Genomic DNA, 8343 nt, shown 5'->3' with positions numbered 1-8343 from the left:
CAGATATGATGACATAGGGACATCCTTCTCAACATTTCCAAAACAACTCTGGTCATTCCGGCAACAAGTTAGTTATTAAACCTCCAAATATTGTTATGGAATAAAATACTTTATATACCTCAAATTTATGGTGGATAACAAAGATTTAAGGGGCAAACAAACTATTTATATTCTAATACATTAAGTGACCACATAAGGCTGTTTTCACTTATTGGCTGGAGATGAGCCAACTTCATTAACAGATAAGACTGAAAATATCAGGGGATAAAATTGAGGTTATGAATTAAAGTAGGTATGGGTCTTTAAATAAATCTCTTGAAGATAAGTTTTAAGATGAACATAACTTACTTAAATATGGCCTTAAGGTCTGAAATATGTCTGTTCCAAATATAAATCAGATTTCTTCTTTTCACCCATGTTAAAGTGCTTGAACTGGTAGAGAACTATACCAGCATAAAACATGCTGTCCCCACATGGCAATTTCTATCCTCCCATCGGCATCCCAACAAATGGTGCTTTCCTTATTTATGGTTTACAGGACTAATTAAAGATAGGCATTTCTGGATTTCTTTCTTTCTCTTCCTACTGAACATCAGTTGGCTGGAAAACATCAACCACTCTCTCAGCTGGACCTGCAATCAATCGGCCATCTGCCAAAAATTGCTCAGCTTTTACACAAGCATTTTATGCAGGTACATTGGAAGATAACTTGCCAGCAGAAGTTGCAGAAAAAGACTATTTTGGAATAGTTCTTAACCCATGTCTAGAAGCAGCCTAACCTACAACTGTTGGGCAAGAGAAGTGCTGTGAAGTAGCAGAAAGAAAATTCTGAGGGTCCCTCTTCCACTTCACTGTGCAGCTATTTTCACTATTACAAGTATGTCTGGTCCACTAGCAGACATGCTGGAAGTAGCTAATTTGAAATAATTTCCCCACTGCCCACAGAGCCACAGTGAAGTGGCTCTGGAAGAGAGTTTGTCAAAGACTCCAGAGAATGTTCACACCACTCCTAAGTAAATTCAGGATCAATTCCACTCATAGGAAGCCATCTAATGATAACCCTGACCAAATGGGTCCTGAAATGTGTCAGACTCCTTGTCCTGTGAAAACTGAATCAATCTGTTGCTTAAAAGGGAAGCAATATTGCATCCAATTTTGGCCACCCCATTATAAAAAAGACATTGAGACTGTAGAAAGAGTGCAGAGAAGAGCAACCAAGATGATTAGGGCTGCAGGCTAAAAGATACGATGAAGGAACTGTACATGGCTAGTCTAATGAAGAGAAGAGAGAGAAGAGACACATGATAGCAATATTCCAATATTTGAAGGGCTGCCACAGAGAGAAAGGGGTCAAGCTATTTTCCAAGGCACCCCAAGGCAAGACAAGGAATAATGGATGGAAACTGAACAAGGAGATATTCAATATAGAAATAAGGAGAAATCTTTTGACAGAGCAATCAACCAATGGAACAGCTAAGCTTGCCTTCAGAAGTTGTGGAAGCTTCATCACTGGAGGCTTTCAAGAAGAGACTGGACTGCCATCTGTCAGAAATGGTGTAGGGTCCTGTGCTTGGATGGGTTGGACTAGATGACTTACAAGGTCCCTTCCAACTCTGTTAATCTGCTCAGGATGAGTTGAAGTTGTCTGAGATATACCTTGTGGATGTGATGAAGGAAACATCATGATACAAAGCAAAACAATAGAAGGACATACCATGGCGGAGACAGTGCAGGGTGTGGAAATTGTGGCTCCCTGGATGTCTCTAAGTGCACCCAGTACTGCGGGTGATGTGCATATGTACACATGCAGAAGGAGGGAGTATGGAAGAGATCATTCGTTTAGAACACAACCCAGGAAGTGCCAGTTTCAGAGGAGTCCCCATGGAAACTAGGAAGACCGCAAGACAAGCACAATAGGTTTATGAAACTAAAACAGAAGCATCAGCTTGTCAGGGTCTACTTTCTGCCTTCAGTTAAAAGTCAGCTTCTTTTTCGCTCCACAACCTGATTACCCAGCCTTCCTTTTAGAAAAACGTGAAACCGCCAGATGCACCTCAAAGTGATAAAGTGATAAGTCGTCGTCCCCCCCCCCCCCAAATCTCCTGGCCAAACTTTTAGCCGAGCTAACCTTCCTCGGGATGGGAAAGTAGGATGGAGAAATTAGGAGGCAAGCCTTAGCTCCGCACGCCGCTTCTGAAAGTCGGTGCTGAGAGTTCAGAACCAAGAGCAAAACCCATATTTGGGACTCTTTCCCGGCCTCTTTCTGGAGCTTTGGATCTAGAACACCCCCCACCCCACCCCCGTGTCCCTCACGAGCCCTTCGCACCGATCTCTGGCCACAGGTAGTCCGCGCGGTGTCCCGCGGCGCTCTTCGAGCAGGAAGGGCAGGCGGGCACTTAGTCGCTTTGGGTACTTGGCTCGGACCAGATTTTTCTTCCCCACCGGCGGCTATTGAGAAGCCGGGTGGAGGAGCAGAGCCGGGCGACCTTAAGGAAGGGTCGTATCCCGGAGCAGCCCGGTTCGTGAGAAAAAAGGGTCCTTCCAGTTGCTTCCTTCGCGCAACTGGAATCAAAGGTCGCCCTGCCGCCGGCCGCTCGCTCGCTCGCTGGCTCCCCTTTCTGGCTCGCTCTCCCGGAGCGGATGAAGCAGACACGGGAGGGGTCGAGGGGCGGGCGAGGGGGAGGGCCTCTGCAGCAGGGGGCCTCTCCTGGTTGGGCCCTCGTGCGCCGCCTGTCACTGGGCGGCGTGTATGTCGGCGGCCTGGCCCCGCCTCGCCTCTTCGCAGCCCGCGGCGCGGACAGAGATGACACAGAGCCTCGGTGGCTACAGCTGCCTTGAGCCGCGGCTCTTCGCTCCTCTGCCGTCCTGAGGCCGGGTGGGCGCGAGGGCGAGGAGTCTCTTGGCATCACCCGGGAGGAGGAGGAGGGGAAAGAGGGAGGGAGGGAGGGAACGGCGGCGGTGGCGGTGCTGCTGCCGCCGCTTACAGTCGGCTTCCCCGCAAGCGAGAGAGGCTACCCCGGGCAGCAGCCTTGCTAAGCGCCGCCCGGGAGCCCGCCTTCCCCCGTGGAGAGGGGGCCGCTCGGCTGCTGGCATGGTGACATTTGGACCGGCGGCGGGGCGCTGCTGAGAAAAAAAGCCCAGCCGGCGACCCGAGAGTGAAGGAGTGAGTGAAGCCAAGGCAGCAGCCCCAAGCGCAGCGCGGCTCCCCAGGCCGGGCCGCCACCTCTTCCTCTTAGTCGCCCGCGGTCTTCTCGGGGGGCTTTCCCCGCCTGCCTCGCCGAACCACAGCCGGGCCTGGCGTTCCCCGCAAGGCGTGCCTGCAGGCCCCGGGGAGGCCGCGGCGGAGCTTGGCAGACCCGCCTCTGCCCCGGCCACCTCGGGGTCCCGCGGGCCGACGCCGGCGGGTGCCTCGGTGCGGCTCGGGAGGGGGGCGTGCGGCCGGCTCTAGGGAGTTGCCTCCCCCAAGGCAGCATGGAGAGAGACGGAGCGGGCAGGCCCTGAAGAGGCAGCCGGGGAGAGCGGGGGGCTCCTGATCTGCCAAGTCTTTCTCCTCCACGCCCCCCCCCCCCCCCAGTTCCGCTGATCTCACCCAAATTGGGCCGACGGGAGCTTCCCCAGCCTGGGACCGCTGGAGGGACCCGGGCTCACTTGGAGCGGAGCCTTGTTTTCTGTGGCAGCTCCCCCTCCCCGCTTGGCAGCGTCTCCAGCGAATTCAAGCCGGACCAGGACGAGGGGTTTACCCCCTGCTCTCCCGGCGAGTTCCTACGGCGGAGTAAAACAACCACCCGGTTTAGAAAGGGCCGGTGTCATCCGGGGATCCCCCCACTGGCAAAGACTTTAGAGCTTTCCGCGGCGGCAGCGGCAGCAGCAGCAACCCCAGAGAAGGTAAAGGGGTTGCTCAGGGCTTGGGCGGTGATGCTCGATCGGTTTGGCGTTGCTTTGTGGGGAAGGAGGAAAAAGGGAGCGCTCCCCCCCTCCGCTTCTTTGGGTTTGTTTTGCCCCCTTCCCTTTGAAATTCTCGTGCACTTCGATCCCGCACATATTCCTATAGAAGGAAATGTGCCTCCTGTGCCTCCCTCTCCCCGAGGGTCTGATAGAATTGTAGCTTTAAGACTGATGTTCTGTTTAACGGGTCTAAATAAAGTGGTTTATTGTACATATAACATTGAGGGACGCACTGCAATCCTTGGGAGTAAGTATCCCAGATCTGAATGGATTCTGCACAGGATCAGAGCAACTGCAAAACATTCACTAGTTAGATGCCCCTTTTTCCATACCCCTAAATTTTATTTGGAATGTAAGATTAAAATTATTCCATAGAAAAAAGTAACTTTTGACTGCTTTTCAGTTTTTTTTTAAAAAAAATGTTGTTTCTGGATCTGGGACTTTAAAAAGTTGGGAGAAATGTCACTTGTTACCTGTCATGGAAAAGATTGTTTCAGGAGACTTTGATAGTGAAGAAGTGGACTCTCCCTCCCCCCAAATAATACTTGGGTATTCTGGAAGTGTTCACCCTGAACACAAAAGATTTCAACTTATTAGTGAGACTTTAAATCTCCTCACTGACCTCAATCAGATATTTTCACTGTGGCGTCCAGACTGCATGACAGCATGGCGGGGGAGCGGTGGGGGGGGGGAGTGTTAGAATCCTATTAGTATCACTATTGCATTATATGCCACTTTTATAAAAAGGGATTAGAAGGTGGAATAGCGAAGAGGAACTTGTTTACAGTTAGAGTAGAAATTCTTGTTAATCTCAGTATTTATACAAATACGTAATTTTTGAGCCCAGTTTCTTAATATGAGAGAAGGTGAAACATGTCTTGAGAAAAAAAAAAGAGAAATTTGCCCCAGAATAAAGATATGAATGAAACAGATGAAGATTTAGAAACAAATGTGCAGTTTGTCCATAAACATGTGCATCCTTAACTAAGCATCAGTTTGCCAAATGAGACATATAGTTTTTAATAATTTATGATATTAACTATAATTGGAAGAATTATCTGTGATCTGCGTAAATACTAATAAACGTAATAAAACCTCCAATGGACAGCTTTGATTAACTTGAAAGCTTTCCTTTTACATCAGAATTATATTCTACCCTTTGTTTAAAATGGCACAGCTAGCAAAAGACCTTCTTCTTTATCTACAAATAATTGCTGGTGTGTCCACACCTGAAGGTATGTTAATTAGCATGCTAAAAAGGTCACTTCTACATTTCCACAAGCAAGCTTTCTGGCTGCTTTGACTTAAGCAATTACATTCAATAAAGAGCTGTCACATTATCAGCTGTGTCCACTTCTTTTCCAGGATGAATGGGCAGTAAACATTTTTCAGCCTTCTCTGAATTTATTAAAGCCAGTCTCCTCCCTTAATAGGCAATGTGGTTAAATGGGATCTTTTCAAGGAATGGGTTGCTTTCAACTCATTAAGTACAATGTTAGATGACTATTTAATTGGAAAAAAGGGGGGTATTTATACACTGCTTATATTTCTGCAACAGATTTTTGTTGTTACACTGTCTATGTATTGTATCATTTAATTCATTAAGTTCATTTCCCTGGGGAACAAGTAAACAATGTATTGACTTTGTAGAGTTAACATGAAGTTTCTCAAGACTTTCTTTTAAGTATCACTATAAGTATTCCTAATTTATAGTCTGCATTCGAAATCTACCTGATATAGACCTCTTTTGGCTATGTAAAATATTTCTTAATGAAGATTCTTTTTGTATTACCATTAAAGACAACAAGTAAAGGTTTTTGTCATAGTTGACTGATTCTGGAGGCATAGGTGAAAATGTTTTAATTAAATAGCTGTAAAATCTTGAGCAGTTAACCCTGAATTTCTCTTTTCATTTTATTCTTTGCCTTATGTACTTAGATTGGAATATGACCGACAAAGCTAGATGCTAAGATTTAAAATCATTAACTTGGCATGCTAAGCAGTGTTGCATAACTATATAGTATACTTTTAATATAATGAGCTAACTTTTAAAAATATATTTCACTTTGTCCATCGAATAAAATAACTCAAGAGCTGTTGAGTGACTCTTAGGTCTGATCTTAAGTAAACTCATTTTGCATAAATTCAGCTAGATTAATGAATTTGCTATGAGATAAATATGTGGAAGTTGTGTTGTTTTGCCCTGACCATCTTGAGATTTGAATTCAGTGTGCCAAATTAGAGTTGTATACGATTTGCAGTGTTGTAGGCAAATGATATGGACATTTTGGACTGGAGAACTATCATTCAATTTTTATCTTAAATATTGGAAATAGAGCTGGGAAGAATCAGACATGACATAAAAGAACACAAATTCAAAAGAACTCTCTAGCAATATTTCTCCATTTTCAGGTTATCATTGCTTTCTAATACAATATTTACAGACTTTATTTTCTCAAACTTTGTGGGAAAGAAAACTGAGGTGACCACTGGAATTTTCAGATAAGTCTTCAAATCGTAATTCAGGACTGATTTGTAAGCAGATAAATAGAGATTGTTTCCCTGGCCTTGATTCCAATTAGGAATTCTCTTAGGCTTCCATTTAATTTTAGTAAAATTAAGAGGTTTGAGTAATTATTTCAGCATATAGTTATATGACAATGGAAATGCTAAATTAAATGTGCTAGTGAGTGTGAATGTGATGGTAATTCAGATCAAGTACAAGAAGTTATGCACTGTACTCTTTGGAATCTTAGTACATTAAGCTGTTAAAAATAATGATGACCCTTTTCGCTAAGAGGACAGGCATCTGAATAAGATGAATGATAAATCACTCTGTACTCAAAATGTCATATAAATTACTCTTTATCACCTTTGTACCTAAGAAATACAGAAACTTTATACATGAGCCAAAGGATGCTTACCTTTCCCCTGTAGTTTCAAGAAGCACCTGTGAGTACACCATTGGAATAGTATTTTATATATACTATCGTCTATTCAGCAATATATTAGAGAAAATGCTATTGTTGCTATTCTTGGCCTCTCCCAGTACACTGGAAATCTAGTAAGTAACTGCAATGAGCCCAAAGTTTAATAAAATTGATAGTAAAGTCTAACTTAAAATTAAGTAGGTTCAGGAATTCTTACTACCTTGACATATTTTTTTGTTACTGATGGGATCACAACTTTGTGATCATTAAGGCTTAAAGGGCAGGAAAAATCTGCAGTGGCTGCAGTCATTGATAGGTAATTGACTTGGCAGCTTTGCGGTTGATGGTGTACAAGTTATGCCATCTATATTAAGGCTAGTGCATTTTTTCCCCATTTTTTTCTCCCTGAGTCCTGCCTGGAATCAGTATTTTGGCTGAATGTCTCGGCTGATGTGATGCATTAGCAGTTTTCCCCTCTTCCATTCAATTGTCTGATTCTTGGAGACTGTCTGGACAAATCTCTACAGTTTTCTTGGCAAAGTTTTTTTTTAAAAATGGTTTACCATTCCTTCCTTCCCTAGGGCTGAGAGAAAGTGACTGGCCCAAGTTACCAGCGGGCTTTGTCGGCACTGGAACTCAGAGCTTTCTGGTTTCTAGTCTGATGCCTTAACCACTACACCATACTGGCTTTCTGTTTAGCAAATACTTAAAATAACTATACTTTGGGAATGCATTGGAAGGAACATACTTGAATATTCCTAATGTTAATACTAGCATTAGTAGTGCTAGAAGGTAAAACTAATAGCTAAGAAAATGGCACATATCCAGTCTGTTTTTTTCAAAAAATAATAATATATATGTTAGATTTGAAATTTCATTATACAGAAATTTAATAATCCTTTTAGATGTTGAAGGAGTACACATGAAAGAGAACTGGAATAGGGCTGAATACTAAAATACTAGGTACTGTATGCAAGCTATTGAATTTTATTGGAATACTAAGACTTCTCTAAATACAATGTTGAACAGACTAACATGGAATTTACAAATATACTACAGAGGTTGAAACAATATATATATATATATATATATATAGATAGATAGATAGATAGATAGATAGATAGATAGATAGATAGATAGATAGATAGATAGATAGATGATAGATAGATAGATAGATGATAGATAGATAGATAGATAATAGATAGATAGATAGATAGATGATAGATAGATAGATAGATGATGATAGATAGATAGATGATATATATATATATATATAGATAGATAGATAGATAGATAGATAGATAGATAGATGATAGATAGATAGATAGATAGATAGATAGATGATAGATGATAGATAGATAGATATAGATATAGATATACATATAGATATACATATAGATATACATATAGATATAGATATAGATATACATATAGATATATAGATTATTATTAGAACATTTCACCTAGG

The 8343-nt window shown here is 42.9% G+C and overlaps 1 protein-coding gene across 1 annotated transcript in view; it reads left to right on the top strand.

Annotated features, from left to right (window-relative positions):
• The first annotated feature begins 2959 nt into the window (after positions 1-2959).
• The window catches only part of LARGE1 (LARGE xylosyl- and glucuronyltransferase 1), a 352715-nt gene continuing 347331 nt past the window's right edge, over positions 2960-8343 (top strand). The window contains exon 1 of the mRNA XM_081957172.1: positions 2960-3885. The gene's annotated coding sequence lies outside the window, so the exon portion shown is untranslated. The remainder of the gene's footprint in view (positions 3886-8343) is intronic.

This window comes from Natrix helvetica, assembly GCF_964273705.1.
Source record: "Natrix helvetica genome assembly, chromosome: 6".
In the NCBI taxonomy this organism is placed as follows: Eukaryota; Metazoa; Chordata; class Lepidosauria; order Squamata; family Natricidae; genus Natrix; species Natrix helvetica.
This window is presented reverse-complemented; position numbering and strand designations above follow the sequence as displayed.